We start from the raw sequence: 19,807 nt of genomic DNA, 5'->3' as shown, positions 1-19,807 counted from the left end.
AGCTTCAAAATAGATTTGGGATAAGTAAAGAGAACAAATAGCAGGTGATATTGTGAGGTCATCCACTCTGGAAGGAAAAATAGAAGATCAGATTATCATTTAAACGGTGAAAGATTGCAGCATGCTGTTGTGCAGAGGGACCTGGGAGTGCTTGTGTATGAATCACTAAAGGTTGGTTTGCAGGTGCAACAGGTTATCAAGAAGACAAATGCAATGTTGGCCTTCATTGCTAAAGAGATTGAATTTAAGAGCAGGGAGGTTATGCTGCAACTGTACAGGGTACTGGTGAGGTCACACCTAGAATACTGCATGCAGTTCTGGTCTCCTTACTTGAGGAAAGATGTACTGGCTTTGGAGGCGGTGCAGAGGAGGTTCACCAGGTTGATTCCAGAGATAAGGGAGTGAGCCTATGAGGAGAGATTGAGTCGTCTGGGACTATACTCGCTGGAATTCAGAAGAACGAGAGGGGATCTTACAGAAACATATAAAATTATGAAAGGGATAGATAAAATAGAGGCAGGAAGGTTGTTGCCACTGAGACTAGAACTAGGGAACATAGCCTCAGATTTGGGGGAATAGATTTAGGACGGAGATGAGGAGGAATTGCTTTTCCCAGAGAGTAGTGAATCTGTGGGATTCTCTGCCCAGAGAAGCAGTGGAGGCTACCTCATTAAATATATTTAAGACACAGTTGGATAGATTTTTGCATAGTAGGGGAATTAAGGGTTATGGGGAAAAGGCAGGTAGGTGGAGCTGAGTCCACGGCCAGATCAGCCATGATCTTATTGAATGGCGGAGCAGGCTCAATGGGCCAGATGGCCTCCTCCTGCTCCCATTTCTTATGTTCTTATGATATAGAATGGGACTAATCAAACAGTCAAGTCGAGTTGATTGTGACTTGCACAAGTATGGTGAGGTACAGCTACAATGAAAATCTTGCTTGCGACAGCATCACAGGCACGTAGGTAGAGACAACACACAGAATATAAATTATACATAAATTATATAAGGCAGTGAAGAGAGAGACAAGGAAGACTGTGCAAAAGCAAGACATCAGTGCAAAAAAAAGACACAATCAAAGACAGGTCCATGGAAGTGCAAGAGGTGGTCCTGCTACCAAAGGGCAGGAGCAGTGAATGTGGTGTACAGTTTTATGTACACCACTGGTTTACAGTTTTATGAATCTAAGAGGAGTCATGCAGAGCTGAAGATCACAGAGAAGTGTAATGCTTGTTAAGAGTAGAAAGCAGGCAGCAGGAGAGATGTGTGTCTCATGAGATACCTAATTGGCCATGGTCAAAGGTTGGAATCAACTTGTTTGCTTTTGGTGGTAATGACAATTTTTGCTATGATTGCTATTCAAATTACTGGGAAATTGATAATGTAGCAAAGACTATATTTGGATAACTCAAATGTCAATTTGCAAGACATGGAATACCAGAGAACCAGTTTTGAGATAATGATCCAGTTTAACACAGGAATAAAAGTAGGTCACTCAGCCCCTTGAGCCCCTTGTTCCATTCAATTAGATCGCGACTGGGTCATAGAATCATAGAGGATTTATGAGACAGACGGAGGCCATTTGGTCCATCATCTCTGTGCTGGTCGGGGGTAAAAAACAGCCTAATCCCACCTTCGAGCACTTGGTCGGTAACCCTGTAGGGCACAGCTCTTTCAGTACATATCTGAGTACTATTTAAATGTGGTGAGGGTTTCCTCCTCCACCACTGTTTCTAGCAGTGAGTTCCTGACCACCACCATCACCCTGAATGTGAAAATATTTTTTCACATCCTTTACTAATCCTTCTACAGATTGTGAGGGGTATAGATAGGGTGAATGCACACAGTCTTTTCCCCAGGGTTGAGGAATCAAGAACTAGAGGGCATAGGTTTAAGGTGAGAGAGGAGAAAATTAACAGGAACCTGAGAGAAAACTTCTTTCCCCACAGAGAGTGGTAAATATATGGAATGAACTTCCAGAGGAATGGTTGAGACAGGTACAATTACAAATTTAAAATGACATTTGGACAGGTACATGAACAGGAAAGGTTTAGAAGGATATGGGTCAAACACGGGCAAATAGGAACTAGCCTGAATGGGCATTTTGGTTGGCATTGATGAGATGGGCTGAAGGGCCTGTTTCCATGCTGTATGACTGTATCTATCTATCTATTTATTTATCAAAATTACTCTTATACCCCTTAATTTTTGACCTTTGCTAAAGAAAACATTTACTCTTTCCAGGCTCCTCATAATTTTATACACCTCAGTTAAAATCTTTCCTCAGCCACCTCCCTTTCAAAGAAAACAATTCCATTTTACCTAAATTTTTATCATCAGTAAAATTTTTGTCTTGACAAGGTTCTTGTAAATTTCCTCTGCACCCTCTCCAGCATAATTACCTTTTCTTGTAATGTAGTAAACAGAACTGTACACAGTCCTCAAACAATGGTCTAACCAGCATTGTACACAAATCTAACATAACCCTTGTTGTAAATCTCCTCTGCACCCTATCTAGTGCAATCACATTGCTCCTGCAACATGGTGACCAATACTCAAGTTATGGTCCACCTGAAGCTTATTTCTATTTACTCCATATCTTTTCATTTAGAACATAGAACAGTACAGCACAGGAACAGGCCCTTCGGCCCACAATGTTGTACCAAACTAATTAAGCTAGTAATTGAATGCCTAACTAAACTAATCCCTTCTGTCTACTCAAGGTCCTGATCCCTCCATTCTCTGCATATTCATGTGCCTGTCTCAGAGCCTCTTAACCACCTCTATGTATTGGCCTCATTATAGAAGATGTTAGGGATCTTGCTTTTGGAACAATCAAGCCATTTCTTGGAGAATAGAATTCAACATTCCTTTGTGCAATTAGGTTCTTTCTGATTTCATCCCAAGTGGCCTGGCTGTAATTTTAGGATTATGTCCCTTTAAGATTGACATTCACCACCCTGTTTCCTGCCCTGGTCCACCAAGTAGGAGATACCTTCCTTGCTGTTCTGCACTTTCTTTTCATAATCTCTCTATGGATTTAATTTTGGGCCAGATATATTTGGACTGCTTTGGATGGAAATCTAAAATTTAGATTCCAATGCCTAGGAAATGCACCAAGCGTTGCAACTGCAATCCATGATAGTGTGCCAGAAGTTTTCACAGCATCAAATAGTGCCTAATGATGTGCAAAGCCTATGTCTGTGATTGTTGACTGAAAGTGGGTTTTTAAGGTGCAACCTATGACCTGTGTTAAGTTGACCGGGTAATTTTGTTTACAGTTTATTCCCATGGTCACCCTGGTTTTACCTTAACAGAGACATCCTCTTCTCCATCCTCCTTGCAGCTTAACAAGCTTCTTTCCTCTCCTTTTCAGTTCTGAAGAAGAGTCTCCAACCTGAAACATTGACTCTTGTTTCCCTTCTGTACCATCAGGCTCAAGGACCGCTTCTATCCCGCTGTTATAGGACTATTGAATGGTTCCCTAGATGGATGCTTGACCTCACAATCTACCTCGTTATGACCTTGCACCTTATTGTCTACCTGCACTGCACTTTCCCTGTGACTATAACACTTTATCCTGCATTCTGTTATTGTTTTCCCTTGTACTACCTCAATGCACTGTTGTAATGAATTGATCTGGATGAATGGTGCGCAAGACAAGTTTTTCACTGTATCTCGGTACATGTGACAATAATAAACCAATACCAATTCCAGTTCCCAAAGATGCAGCTTGACCTCCTGCATATTCCCAGCATTTTCTGCTTCTGTTATTGATTTCCAGCACTGGTAGTTTTTTTGATTTTCACTGAAGATTTTTTTCTTTTTCTTTCTTCATAAGTTCCCTTTTTTTTGCAGGTCATCCAACTGGACTTTACCAGTATACTCAGCACACCAATAAAAGCTGAAGTCCAACTTCTAGGCATCAATCCTTAAATTTTGGAGGACATTACAGGGTGGTTGGACTGGCTTGCCTTTGTCACGTATGAATCCACTCCCTAGGTCAATGGCAGGTGGTCTGTCCAGCTCTGCACTGATTGGCCAGAATCTGCTGCCAGCAATGAGCCACCCACTGTCACCACTGACCCCCCAAGGTAAGTACAGATTTCACTTTTCCATGTAAGTGCCTGCACAAAGGCACCCTGATGCACCTCTTCAGAGAGGAATCAGGAGGGCAAAAAGAGGACATCAGGTGGCTCAGGCAGACAGGGTGAAAGAGAATCCCAAGGGTTTCTACAGCTATATTAAGAACAAAAGGATAGCAAGGGACAAAATTGGTCCTCTTGAAGATCAGCATGGTCATCTATGCATGGAGCTGAAAGAGATGGGGGAGATCTGATATGAATTTTTTTGAATCCATATTTACTCTGGAGACAGGTACAGCGATTATAGAACTGAGGCAAAAGAGTAGTGAGGTCATGGACCATATCCAGATTAAGGAAGAGGATGTGCTGGCTGCCTTGAGGTGATTGAAGATGGATAAATCCCCAGGGCCGGACAAGGTGTCCCCTCAAACTTTGTGGGAGGGTAGTGCAGAAATTGCAGGGGTCCAGGTAGAGATACTTAAAATGTCCTTAGCCATGGGTGAGGTGCCAGAGGACTGGAGGATAGCTAATATTGTTCCCTTGTTCAGAAAGGCTCTAAGAATAAGCTGGGAAATTATAGGCCGGTGAGCCTGACGTCAGTCGTGGGTAAATTATTGGAAAGTATTCTAAGGAACAGGATATATAAGTATTTGGATAGACAGGGCCTGATTAGGGATAGTCGGCTTTGTGCATGGTAGGTCATGTCTAACCAATCTTATATAGTTCTTTGAGGAGGTTACCAAGAAGGTCAATGAGGGAAAGGTGGTGGACGTTGTTGACATGAACTTTAGCAAGCTCTTTGACAAAGTCCCACATGGAGGCTGTTCCAGAAGGTTAAGTCACTTGGCATTCAGGATGAAGTAGCCAATTGGATTCAACATTGGCTTAGCGGGAGAAGCCAGAGAGTGGTAGTAGATGATTGTCTATCTGACTGGAGGCCTGTGACTAGTGGTGTGCTGCAGGGATCAGTGCTGGGCCCATTGTTGTTTATCATCTATATTAATGATTTAGATGATAATGAGGTAAACTGGATCAGCAATTTGTGGATGACACCAAGATTGGGGGTGTAGTGGACAGCGAGGAAGGTTATCAAAGCTTGCAGCGTAATCCTCAAGCATAAGTTTGAAAGAGTGCAGAGAAAATTTGCATGGATGTTGCCAGGACTTGAGGACCTGAGTTATAGGGAAAGGCTGAATAGGTTAGGACTTTGAGGGGAGATCATCAAAATTATGAGGGGTATAGATAGGGTGAATGCATGCAGGCTTTTTCCCCTCAGGTTGGGTGAGACTAGAACTAGGGGACATAGGTTTAGGGTGAAAGGTGGAATATTTAATGGGAATCTGTGGGGAATCTTCTTCACTCAGAGGGTGGTGCGAGTGTGGAATGAGCTGCCAGCAAAAGTGGTGGATGCAGGTTCAATTGTAACATTTAAGAGAGATTTGGATAGGTACATGAATGGGAGGGGTTTGGAGGGATATGGTCTGGATGCACGCCGATGGGACTGGGCAGAAGATCAGGTCGGCATGGACTAGCTGGGCCGAAGGGCCTGTTTCTGTGCTGTAGTACTCGATGACTCTATGATCCCAAGTGAGGAGGCTCCACATGAGTGGGTCAGAACAAGGTCTGCTCACAATGTAGAACATAGAACTGTACAGCACAGGAACAGGCCCTTCGGCCCACGATGTCTGTGCCGACCATGATGCCAAATTAAACTAAATCTCTTCTGTCTGTACCTGCTCCATATCCCTCCATTCCCTGCAAATCCATGTGTCTATCTAACAGCTTCTTAAATGTCAATATCATAGCCGCTTCCACCTGGCTGCCCATTCCAGGCACCCACCACTCTCTGTTTAAAAAAAACTTGCCCTGCACATCTCCTTTAAACTTTCTCCCTCTCCCCTTAAATGTGGGTGCTCCAGTTTCCTCCCACATTCCAAAAGGCGTACAGGTTAGGAAGTTGTGGGCATGCTATGCTGGTGCCGGAAGCGTGGCGACTCTTGCGGGCTGCCCCCAGAACACAACGCAAAAGATGCATTTCACTGTGGGTTTCGATGTACATGTGACCAATAAAGATACCTTACCTTACCTTAAAATCCTCCAATATTTGACATTTCTACCCTGGGTACAAGATTCTGACTGTCTATTCTACTCGTGCCTCTCATAATTTTATAAACTTCTACCAGGTCTCCCCTCAGCTTCCGATGCTCCAGAGAAAACAATCCAGATTTGTCCAACTTCTCCTTATAGCTCTTGCCCTCTAGTCCAAGCAGCATCCTGGTAAAATTCTTCTATGCCCTTTACAAAGCTTCCATATCCTTCCTGTAATGGGGTGACCAGAAATGAACACAATAGCTAAAACTACCTTTGGCAGATGGCCATGTCTTGTCCCTGGGCAAGGAGTTTGAGTGCTTCAGAATGAAACTCAATTCATTCGTAACAATGTAAGTGACTTGTAGTTTTGGTTTCCCTCCCCAGCAGCTGTTCCTCTCCAATGAACTGAATAGTCATCAACCCTACATCAGTTCTAACTTAGTTAAATTTCAGTGGCCAGTATGTGGTGGGACACCGGGCATTGATCCTCTACTGCTGGAATCCACAAAGAGTCCAATACTGGGGTACAGAAGAGAGGCCAGCGAATTTGGAACTTGCACATTCGTGCAGCAATCCCAAATCCCTGCAGAGGGATGCCAGGAATTCCATATAGAATGGATGGCATTTCCCAACAAGTTCCAGTTATTTGGCACAACTGGGAGCCCAGCTTAGGAGATCATCCCAATTCCAGGACCTAAAGGCAGGAGTTGCTCGAACACAGGCTTCAAGAGCTTCATCACTTTCCTTCCCTCCACCATATTGCCAGAAAGGAAGATGTTTGTTGATAATTGCAACTACATTCCCAATAAGATCAGTTCTGGTCGCCTCATTATAGGAAGGAAGTGGAAGCGTTGGAAAGGGTGCAGAGGAGATTCACCAGGGTGCTGCCTGGTTTAGAGAGCGTGCATTATGACGAGAGACTAAGGGAGCTGGGGCTTTACTCTTTGGAGAGGAGGAGGATGAGAGGAGACATGATAGACGTATACATAATATTGAGAGGACTAGATAGAGTGGATAGTCAGCGCCTCTTTCCCAGCACCAATGCTCAATACAAGAGGGCATGGCTTTAAAGTAATAGGTGGGAAGTTCAAGGGAGATATCAGAGGAAGGTTTTTTACCCAGAGAGTGGGCGGGGCATGGAATGCGCTGCCTGGGGCGGTGGTGGAGGCAGGTACATTGGTCAAATTCAAGAGATTACTAGATAAGCATATGAAGGAATTTAGAATGGAGGGATATATGGGAGGAAGGGGTTAGATAGTTTTAGGTGAGGTTTAAAGGTCGGCACAACATTGTGGGCCGAAGGGCCTGTATTGTGCTGTACTGTTCTATGTTCTATAAGATAAGATAAGATTTCTTTATTAGTCACATGTACATCGAAACACACAGTGAAATGCATCTTTTGCGTAGAGTGTTCTGGGGGCAGCCCACAAGTGTCGTCTCGCTTCTGGTGCCAACATAGCATGTCCACAACTTTCTAACCCGTACGTCTTTAGAACGTGGGAGGAAACCGGAGCAACCGGAGGAAACCCACGCAGACACGGGGAGAATGTAAAAAGCTCCTTACAGACAGCAGCCAAAATTCCTCACACAATGAAGAGCCCTTGCCTGCCTGTAGGAAGACCAGATCAATGTTCCTGCATGGTTGTTAAGTGGAAATTAATATTCACACCACACAAGTACCTGGCAGTGACCATCTCCAACAAAAGAGTTTAACCATATCTCCTTGACATTCACTGGCAGTAACAATGCTCATTCTCTGCCATCAACATGCTGGATATTCACCAATTGACTGTTTGACAAAAACTTAACAAGATCAGCCACAGAGTCAGAAAGTCATACAGCACGGAAACATGACTTTCAGACCAAATGGACTGTGCTAACCAAGATTCCTAGATCTAACCTAGTCCCATTTGCCCACGTTTGGTCCATATGCCTCTAAACTTTTCCTATCCATGTACCTGTCCAAGTATCTTTTAAATGTTGTTAATGTACCTGCCTCAACCACTTCCTCTGGCAGCTCGTTCCATATACTGACCACCCTCTGGGTGAAAAAGTTGCCCCTCAGGTTCCTATTAGATCTCTCCCCTCTCACCTTAAACCTGTGCCCTCTCATTCTTGGTTCCCCAACCCTGGGAAAAACACTGAGTGCATTCACCCTATCTGTGCCCCTCATAATTTTAGACACTGGAGTCTGGGGTGTAATTTTATACACTGGGTTATTACTTATTGATACAACACCAGGTCATAGGCTGAGAATTCTGCAGGGTGTGACTCCCAAAGTCCTTCCAGGAGTTCTGCCATGATTGTGGAGGAATACTCCCCTTTAGTCTAGATTTGCAACTTCAGCAAAACTCAAGAAACTTGGCACCATCCATAGCAAAGCTGATTGATTTACTAGCACCCACTGCAGTAAAATTCCACTCTCTCCATTACCAGTATGTTGTAGTTGCAGAAACACAGAGCACCTTACAAATTTCTTTTTTGAATGAGACCATTCAGCTCATCAAGTTTGTTCCAGCTCTCAGAGCACTCCTATTAATCCCTTTCCCCACATTTCCCTGGAAGCTATTCCCTCACACATGTCCATTAACACTCCTGTTCCTCTCACCCCAATTCTCTGACCACCCAACCATACCAGGGGCAATTTACAGGACCCAATTAACCTACCACTAATTATTCTTCAGAGTCACGTCCCAAATCTGTGCTCACAAATAGAAGAGCTGCAGGCTTGTAGAATTCAGGGAAAACTGATTTAAAAAATACCTACAGGTAATGTGTTAGTGAAATAGATTATAAAAGCAAAGAGATATATCAGAATTTTATCAGTTACTTGTTGGCCCTTAGCTGTAGTATGCTCTAGAGAATCCTGGGCATTATGGTGTATGGTGGCACAGTGGTACAGCAAGTATGGGCACTGCCCTGTAGCGCCAGAGACCCGGGTTCAATCCTGACCTTGGGTGCTGTCTGTGTGGACGTTGTATGTTCTCCCTATGACCGTGTGGGTTTCCTCTGGATGCTCTAGTTTCCTCCCACATCCCAAAGACATGCAGGATGGTTGGTTATTTGGCCACTGTAAATTGCCCCCAGTGTGTAGGTGAGTGTTAACAATGGGTGGTTGACGGTCAGTGCATATTCAATGGATTGAAGGGCCTGTTTCCGTGCTGAATCTCGCTATGACTTTATATGTAAAGCACGTTCATCAGGACATCATCAAGGATGAGGGACTTCAACTTTGAGGAGAGATTGGAACAGTTAGCACTGTTCTCCTTGGAACAGAGGAGGTTAAGGGGTGATGCAACAGAGGCTGTCAAGATAATGAGAGGTTTTGATAGATTAGATAGAGAAAAATTATTCCCTCTGGCGAGTGGGTCAATAACTAGATGTCATTGATTCAAAATCATTGGCAGGACCTCCAGAAGGAAAGTACAGAGACTTTTTTCTTTCAAAGCGTTGTCATGATCTGGAACAAACCCCTTGAAAATGAAGAAGATTCCACAAATAATTTTAAGTGGAATTTGTACAGGATTTGCAGGGCTATGGATAAAAATTGTGTGTAGAGCACAACTTGTCCTTCATAGAGATTTTGAATGGCTAAATGATTCTAAAATCTCATTTCTGATGAAACATTGTCTATTAAAAGGACTAATTTTGTTTCCCTCTCTCCATAGATGCTGTTGGACTTGCTGAATTTCCAACACTTAATACCTAAAATCTCTTTGCTGTCAGTAGGATCCAACAGCAGGTAAATTGGTTGATGAGGGTATGATAGGAGAGTGGTTACATAGAACATGGAACAGTACAGCACAGAACAGGCCCTTCGGCCCACAATGTTGTGCTGACATAGCTAATCCCTCCTTCCTTCAGAATGCCCATAACCTTCCATTTTCCTCTCATTCATGGCCCATCCAAGCCCCTCTTAAAAGCCCCCAATGAATTTGCCTCCACCACCCTGTCAGGTAACGCATTCCAGGCATCCACCACTCTCTGAGTGAAAAAACATACCCTTCACGTCTCTTCTGAACCTACCCCCTCTCACCTTAAATGCATGCCCTCTGGTATTGGATCGCTCAATAATAGGAAAAAGATATTGCTTGTCCACCCTATCTATGCCCCTCATAATTTTATACAATTCCAACAGATCATCACTCAGCCTCCGCCGCTCCAGAGAAAAAGGCCCAAGTTTGTCCGGCCTCTCCTGATAGCATATGCCCTCTAATCCAGGCAGCATCCTAGTAAACCTCCTCTGCACCCTCTCTAAAGCCTCGGCATCCTTCCTACAGTGAGGTGACCAGAATTGCACACAATACTCTAAATGCGGCCTAACCAGAGTTCTATAGAGATGCATCATAACTTCTTGACTTAAGTTACCGATCTAGTAATTTAAAGAACCTAAGTAACAAACCCATGGCCTCTATCAGCTAGAAGGACAAGGGCAGCAAAAGCATAGGAACACCACCATGTGGAAGTTGCCCTCCGAAACATGCACCATCTTGACTTGGAAATATATCACCGTTCCTTCACGGTCGCTGGGTCAAAATCCTGGAACTGCCTTCCTAATGGCATTGTGGGTATACCCACACTTCAAGGACTGCAGCGAGTCAAGAAGGTAGCTCACCGTCACCTTCTCAAGAGCAACTAGGGATGGGCAATTAAATGCTGGCTCAGCCCACATCCCTCGAATGACTGAAGATAAAATCTAGATACATTATTAGTTCAAATCCCACCATGGCAGCTGGACAATTTAAATTCAAGTAATCAAATACATGGTGGTACATTAATTTGTTACTGTAAATTGTTTTAAGGTGGGGGGTGGAGTTTAAAGGACATTACGAGGTAAGTAATGCACCGTCAGGGGAAGTGGTAGAAGCAGATATGACAGCAATGTTTAAGAGGTATTTGGACAGACACATGAACAGGTAAGAAGTAGATGGATACTGACCATGTGCAGGCAAATGGTATTAATTTAGATTGGCATCATGGTCGGCATGGACATGGTGGGCCGAAAGGCCTATTCCTGTCCTGTACTGTTCAACCCGTGTTTGGTGGAAAGTATTCTGACTGGTTGCATCACCGCCTGGAATGGAGGCTCCAACGTGCAGGATCAAAAGAGGCTGCAGAGGGTTGTAGACTCAGCCAGCTCCATCATGAGCACAACCTTCCCCGCCACCGAGGACGTCTTCAAGAGGTGGTGCCTCAAGAAGGCAGCATCCATCCTTAAGGACCCTCATCACTCAGGACATGCCCTCTTCATGTTACTCCCATCGGGGAGGAGGTAGAGGAGCCTGAAGACCCACACTCAATGTTTCAGGAACAGCTTCTTCCCCTCCACCATCAGATTTCTGAATGGTCCATGAACCCATGAACACTACCTCAATATTCCTCTTTTGCACTATTTATTTATTTTTGTAACTTATAGTAATATTTTTGTCTTGCACCGTACTGCTGCCACAAAACAACACATTTCACGACATCTGTCTGTGAAAATGGACTTGATTCTGATTCTGATTCTATGTCTGTTGTTCCATCCCCGGAATCTCTTCTGCACCTACTCTAAACCATCGCGTCTTTCATAAAGACTGGGAGCTAGAGTCAGACACCAGACTCTAACTGTGGCTGAACCCGTGTTGTATAAAAAGTTTATCATGACTTCCTTTCTCTTGTACTCTGCACTTCCACTTATGGACTCCAATACTTGTTTAACCTGGCCTGCCACTTTCAACAAATTATCCACATGTATTCCTAAATCTCTGTATCTCTGTGCCTGTTTTAGAATTTTTTCCTCTAGTTTATATTTTTTCTCTTCACTCTTGCTACCTAAATGTAACACCCAGCATCGAGTTACATCTGCCACCGGTACGGCTGTTCTACCAGCCTGCTTACATCATCTTCCAGTCCATAACTTCCCTCCTCACAGTTCCTAAAACGTTCAAGATTTGTGTTATCTGTAGATTTTGAAATTGTGCCCTGTACACCCAGTCTCAAGCCATGAATACATAACACCAGTGGTCCCTAGTATTGACCCTTGGAGAACTCTGCTGTACACCTTCCTCCAGTCTGAAAAACAACCTTTCTTTGCTACTCGGCTTCCTGTCACTTAGCCAATTTCTATTCCATGCTGCCACTGCCCTTTTTTTCCATGGGCTTCAATCTTGATGACAAGTCTATTATGGGGCACTTCATCATAATAACTTAAACATCAAATACTTCATCCTTTACCATTTCTTATGCAGTACCTTGTAGGTTATGAAATCCCTATATAAATGTGGGCCTTTATTTCCAGTAAAGTTTTTGATCTCAGTGTCTCTTGTTTCCATTTCTTTCTGTCTCAAGGTTGCTTTTAATATGACAGACCCGAGCTATTGAAATAAAACTAAAAGTGCTGGAAACACTCAGCAGATCAGGCAGTGTCTGTGCAGAGTTAATGTCTCAGATTGATGACCTTTAATGAGAAGTGCGAAAGTACTGAGATAAAACATTTTTAAGATGTAGGGAGACAGGGGAGAAAGGTGCAAAGAACAAAAGGGAAGGTCTATGAAAGGCTGAAAGGCAGAGAGGTTGATGGGAAAAGGAGTGAGGAAGCCAGGAGAAAGAGAGTGGCGAATAAGCATGTAAAACTGCAGATGCTGCAAATCTGAAATAAAAACCAAAAATGTTGGAAACACTCAGCAGGTCAGGCGGCATCTGTGGAAGAAGAGTTTGGTTTCAGGATAAAGACAAAAGGCGGGGCAGGAGGAGGTGTAAAGAGAGGAGATGAAAAAAAAACCGAGAATCATCAGAATAAATTGTCTGCTCCTAATATCCTTAATTAACTTAACTATCCATCCTGAAATTTATATATTGCTGAATGGGACACGATTGTTAGACCAGATTTATCACAATGATAGCAGGGATGAGAGGCCACAGTTTGTGAAAAGACTGGAGAATTTGGGGGTTGTTCAATTTACAGAACATAAAGCAGAAATCTAATCGAGATGTTTGAAGATGTGAAGGAATTGGATGGAGTAAATGAGATCGGTGCAACGTGCCCAGCTATGTCATATCAGAGGGCCACTCGAGTCAGCCACCTTGCTATGAGTCTGGAGTTACATATTCTTCTGAATAAGTAAGAACAGTGGAACATCATCCCCAGTGGGCACAATTGAAGCAGCTATTTTCTTTTTACTTTACACAATAATCCAGTAGATTTAGCCACCATCTATTTATTTCTCCTGCTTTCAGATTTACTGAGTTTAATTCAAATTCAAATTCTCCAGCAGCTGTGGTAAGATCCAATCCACAATTGGGTCAGCCATGAATGATGGAATGGACTCAAGGAGCTGAACTGCCGATCTTGTTCCGATTTCTCATGTTCTTATGGTCAGACCAAAAGTCCAGTCCTCTGGCTACAAGCCCAATAACTTAACTACTCTACCATCTATCTCTTGAAACCTGGATCCTGTTGTGACCTGGATCCATTCTAAATATTCACTCGTTCCTGTTTATGGATCAACTCCCTCCACGCCATCAATCCCCCTAAGCTTTCCTACTGAATTACTAGTTTTCTTTAGCAGATTCAAACTGACCTTTATCGATTTGTGCCCTATCAACTCTGCATAAACCAGAAATAAAACTGTGCTGATATTTAATTGATGAAGGATTCCTTTTTTATTATTTTGTTAATTTATATCTTGGCTTCTGTGGAAGCCTGAAGGCAGGAAGTTGAAGCTACTGGTGAGGAAGTAAGCAAAAACTGTGGGCGCTGATGATGGGGTTTGGTAAAACTTTGGTCTGATCAGTGCACAGTGAACGGCCCTTGAAACAAGCAGATTATTTTCTATGGATTTCAGATCTGGTACTTAACATAACGTTTGATTTTCATAGAATCATGGAATTGTTACAGTACAGCAGGGTGCCCCTCTACCAATCAAGTCTAGTAGAGCAAGAAACAATCTGCTGGAGGAACTCAGCAGGTCTAGCTGGGTCTAGGGGCAGGCACGGTAGTGTGGCGGTTAGCATAACGCTATTACTGTGCCAGCGACCCGGGTTCAATTCCGGCCACTGTTTGTAAGGAGTTTGTATGTTCTCCCTGTGTCTGCATGGGTTTCCTCCGGGTGCTCCGGTGTCCTCCTACATTCCAAAGACGTACGGGTTAGGAAGTTGTGGGCATGCTATATTGGCGCCGGAAGCGTGGCGACACTTGTGGGCTGCCCCCAGAACACTCTACGCAAAAGATGCATTTCACTGTGTGCTTCGATGTACATGTGACTAATAAAGATATCTTATCTTATCTTAGTAGGGGAGCAGAGTAGAGTATTAGTTCCACTCCCTTCCATTTCTGTGTACTATTGCCTCTCCTGTGCCTGTCTAATTCCCTCTTGATGTCATTGATTGATCCCACCATCCTACTTTGCAGACAATTCCATATCATAACTACCCCCTGACTAGAAAAGTCATTCCTCATCTTCCCCTTGTATCTTTTGCCCAAAATATAACTTCTGTGTCCTGCTTGAACCATCTGGTAATGAGATCAGTTTTCCATGGAATCCACCTATCTAATCTAAACCAGGCCTGATCTTGTACATATCCATCAAAATCTCAAGTTTCCTTGTTCTCCAGTGACCAAACCTCTGGACTCGTAACACCACAAGTCAAGAGAGAGCACATGTAGGGAGCACACAACCTTGGTTTGATTCTCAAGGGGCACGGCGGGGAGGTCAGTGACTTTTCCGAAAGAGTCTGAAACAGGATGGTTGTGACAACAAAATGACCGACCTCCTCCTCTCCAACCGTCTAACACTAACCAAGTGTGGGTCCGCTAGATCGGTTTCCCTGTTTTTGGTGGCTTTGGGTTCAGCTGTCTAGGCTCCAAGTTCTTGAGTTCCCTTCACTTCAGCCTGCTATTTCCTTTAAAAACGCACCATGGAACAAGTGCTTGGTCACCTATCCTAATGGCCACCTTTGGCCTCTTGTCAACTGTACCCTTAACTGCGGATCATGCTGTTTATTCTCTGCATTTGTGTGTGCACATGCATGTGTCTGCATGCGTGTGTGCATGTGCTTGAATGGACATTTATATTGTCATCTTATTGGACAGCAGAGTCACATGGTGCGCCAGCTTCTCAAATAATGTTACCGTTTCACAGACATTTAGTCTGCGCCAAGAGCTTTGCAACTAAACACATAATAGTTAGTATGTTGAAGCGCAAATAAACTATATATGCCCTCTGGTTTTAGACTCCCCTGGGAAAAAGACTGATATATATATATATATACACACACACACACATATATATGTGTGTGTGTGTGTGTGTGTGTGTGTGTGTGTGTGTGGTGCCTCAGTTTATCTAGTAGGGATTATGCAAGTATATAGAGTCATAGATTTCTACAGCAAGGAAACAGGCCCTTCAGCCCAACACGTCCATGCTGACCAGCGTGCCTTCCTGAGCTAGTCCCATTTGCCTGCATTTGGCCCTTATCCCTCTAAACCTCCTATCCATGTACATGTCCAAATGTCTTCCAAACGTTGTAATTGTATCCAACTCCACCACTTTCTCTGGCAGTTTGTTCACCCTCCATGTGAAAAACCTACCTCTCATGTCCCCTTTAAATCTTTCCCCTCTCATCTTAAACCTATGCTCTCTGGTTTTAGACTCCCCTGGGAAAAAGACTGTGACTGTCCATTTCATCTATTCACTCTTCCTGTCATGTCACCCCTCTTCCTCCTTTGCTCCAGGGAAAACAGGTCCAGCCTATCCAGTCTCTTCTCATAACTCAAGCCCTACGGTTCCAGCAACTTCCCTGTGAATCTTTTCAGTATCCTCTCTCTCTTAATCTCACCTTTCTATGGGTTGGCGACCAAAACTTCACACAACATTCCAGGTGCCGTCTCACCAGCATCCTATATAGTTGTAACATGACGTCCCAACTCTTGTACTGAATGCCGCGTCTGATGAAGGCAGGTGTGCCATATGCCTTCTTCTCCTCCTTGTCTACTTGCGTCTTCTGGTAAACAAGGCACCTTTGACTGATTACATCCTGTGAGGTAATTTTAACGAGTTAAACGTGCTATTTTGCAAGTTATTTTCATGACTGACCCTGACTGTCACACTCACCATGGCAACAGATATTACCCTCTTGAGATACTACAGAGAAAGCGGCAGAAGAGATCATTCTTATGTGTGAAATTACCAGGCAACAGCACAGTAAAAAGGCAGGCTTCAGAGAAAGCATTTGGTTCTTAGGCCATCATTTGGTCTACTCTGCAGCTATTCTTTCCTCTCCAATGCAGTGTATTGATGGAGGCTTTGACCTTCAGATGAGATGTTAAAATAAGATTCCCGTCGACATTACAGGATCCTATGGCATGATTTAAAAATGATCACTATTTAGCCCTCAACCAACATCACCAAAAACATGCTATCTGGCTGATTTTTACGTGGTAATTGGCTGCCATGTTTCCTATGTCCCTGATGACTCTCACCAATTTTTATAGATGCACCACTGAAAACATCCTATCCACTTGCCTCGCAGCTCGGTACGGCAACTGCTCTGCCCAAGACCGCTAGAAACCGCAGAGGGTTGTGAATGCAGCCCAATCCATCACGAAAATCAGCCTCCCCTCCACTGACTCTGTCTACACTTCCCATTGCCTTGGAAAACATAATCAAAGACCCCACAACCCACCCCCGCCCCATTCATTCTCTCTTCTCCCCATTCCATTGGGCAGAAGACACAAACATGTACCACTAGGCTCAAGAGCAGCTTCTATCCTGCTGTTATTAGACTGTTGAATGGAAATTTTGTATGATAAAGATGAACTCTTGATCTCACAATTTACCTTGTCATAGTCCTTACACCTCACCTGCCTACCAGCACTGTACTTTCTCTGTAACTGTAACACTATATTCTGCATTCTGTTATTGCTTTTCCTTTTGTAGCACCTCAATGTACTTATGTTTGGAATGATCTGTTTGTATGGTATGCAAAACAAAGGTTGTCACGTAAATCAGTACACGTGACAGTAATAAACCAAATGCTAATTGCTAATTACCAATGTTACAACAGCAATTACACCACAAAGAAATAAAGATTTCATTGTGTCTAAGACATATCCAGTGATCATGAATGGTGCTATATGAATGCAATTGTAACTGCTTCTGGTAAAGGCTCGTATTAATTTGTGGTGTTGGGGAACGCAGCATGGAAGAGTATGAGGTGGCTGGAGTATTTCGACAGACTGTAACTCCAGCAACACTTAGCTTTGCTTTTTAATCCTAGCTACACAATTTGTCATCTTATTTGATGCTTGTCACCTTGTTTACTATGAATTACGCACACTTACAACTTGGATCCCCTGACTATATAACCTCTAAAACTGATTTGTAACCAGAGAGCAAAGTAGTGCAATAAAATAGGAACTATTTGCTCAAATGCAGCGTCTCGTAAATAGTCTGATAGAAAATATCTCACCATAATTCCCTGCCACGTAATTCCCTCATGATTGCAGGGAAATCCTGGTGTACCATTTGCTGAAGGCATGAATTATTTTTTCCTAGCCTTTCTTTGAGTAAAGCCCAGAGCTGGTGAGCCTTGGAATCATGGTTTATTAGAAGCAGTTCAGACCAGCTCTCTGCTATTTTTAACTGCACATACTCTTTCTTTCATTTCTTTAAGCCATACCTTTGGTGTTTCTGTTGCCAAAACAGGATCTGACTTGCCATTGAGTGGATTGAGGAGCCAAATTACAAGGGGGCAGCCTGCAGTAGGTAAAGCAACAGCAGAAAGATACCGACTGATTAAATGAGGTCTGAGTTTGTAGTGAGAGGGCTAGCAATCAGAGGCTGACTGCTGCACACAAATTGAGTTTGCTTGTCCGAGTGCATTTTACAAAACATTAATTGTTTAGCACTGGTTGCCCCTGAACAACTGGGTTGTTTTGGAGGATATTAAATAAGTGTTAAGAGTATTAAGAAGCAATTACTTCTTATAGGGCAGAAACGAACCAGGGCTCGACAGATTACCAGATTCATTAAATTCATTTTCATAACTTGTTCATTGGGGTTTTTGAACTCACAACTTCCAGAACAAATTAAGTGACTGGGATCTCTTGTTGAGAAATGACATTGAACCAAGGTGATGCTGGAGGTAGACTCGATGTGTTTGCGTGCGTGTGTGCATATGTGCTTGTGTATGTCTGAGAGTCTGTGCACACATCTATGTGTGGCGTGTGTGTATGTCTGGCGTGTGTGTGTGTGTGTGCGTGTGTGTGTGTGTGTGTGTGTGCATGGACATGTGTGCCTGCCATGTGTTTGCACGTGTGTGTATGTTTGTGTGTGTGCTTGTCTGTGTGTGAGTATGTCTGGAGTATGTGTGCATGCCTGTATGTCTGGTGTGTGTGTGTGTGTGTGTATGTGTGCGTGGGGCTGTGTGTAAGTGTGTGTATCTCTGGTGTGTGTGTGTGTCTGGTGTGTGTGTGTGTGTGTGTGTGTGTGTGTGTGTGTGTGTATGTTTAATGTGTGTGTCCATTTATTTGTTTGATTGTGCATAAGATGTCAAAGTGCACACCCACTTGTGTCACCCGTGTTTGAGCACTAATGTCCATGCAGTAACACCTGGTCTCCAGCTGCCTAAGATCCCCTTGCCACTGGGTCAGGACCACTCTCTGCCTGTGTGCTGCTTGATGTGCAACTGCCATCCCATGTTCAAAGAAATCACACATGGACAACCACTTTTCCTCGATATGAAGTTTGGCAGCTGGAATGTCAGGGGCATCAGGACAGCCCCCAACAGTGTCAGACCTGAATGTCACTCTGGGATCGTAGCCTGGAAACTTGGTCTTTTGACATCAATGTTACAGTCCTGAGTGAGACATGGTGGGCATAAGAACATAACTAAATAAGTTCCTCACATGAGACTTCCACTGGTGAAAACACCTCGACATCTATCTTGCTATGTCCCCTTATCATCTTATATGTTTTGGTAAGATTGTTTCTCATTCTTCTAAGCTGCAAAGAACCTGTTGATCTCTCTTTTTAGGTCAATCCCCCCAGGAGTTAGTCCACTGAATCTCTTTTGGACTGCCTCTAATGCTATTATATCCTTTCTTATTGTGCACAGGACTCCATGTGTGGCCTCACCAAAACCCTGTACAATTGTAACAAAACTTCCCTGTTTCTGGAGACGCAAGAGACTGCAGACGCTGGCATCTGGAGCAAGAAATAAACTGCGGGAGGAACTCAGCGGGCAGAGCAGCATCTGTGGGGGCAAAGGGATGGTCGACATTTCGGGTCGAGACCCTGAATTGGGACTGAGTGCAGAGGGCAGATGGCTGGTACAAAGTGGGTGAGAGGGAGGGGTGAGGGCAGGGGCTGGCAGGCGATAGGATGGAACCAGGTGAGGAGGGAGATGATGGGCAGATGCAGCCGGGTGGGGCAGGGGAGAGGGGGAGGGTCAGAGACAGTGGCCGGTGAGTGATAAGTGGAAACAAGAGGCTACGGATGGTGGAATCTGATAAGTAAGGAAGGTAATAAGTGGAAGCAGATCAGGGAGGAACGATGGACGGATGGAACCAGTTGGGATAAGAGAAACAAAGGGTGTAGTGTGTGGGTGATAGGCTGATAGAACCAGACAGGGGAGGAGAACTGGGGGGGGGG

The sequence above is a fragment of the Pristis pectinata genome, chromosome 15 (genome assembly GCF_009764475.1).
Source record: "Pristis pectinata isolate sPriPec2 chromosome 15, sPriPec2.1.pri, whole genome shotgun sequence".
Taxonomy (NCBI): Eukaryota; Metazoa; Chordata; class Chondrichthyes; order Rhinopristiformes; family Pristidae; genus Pristis; species Pristis pectinata.
The sequence above is the reverse complement of the archived record's forward strand: the minus strand, read 5'-3'. Positions refer to the sequence as shown.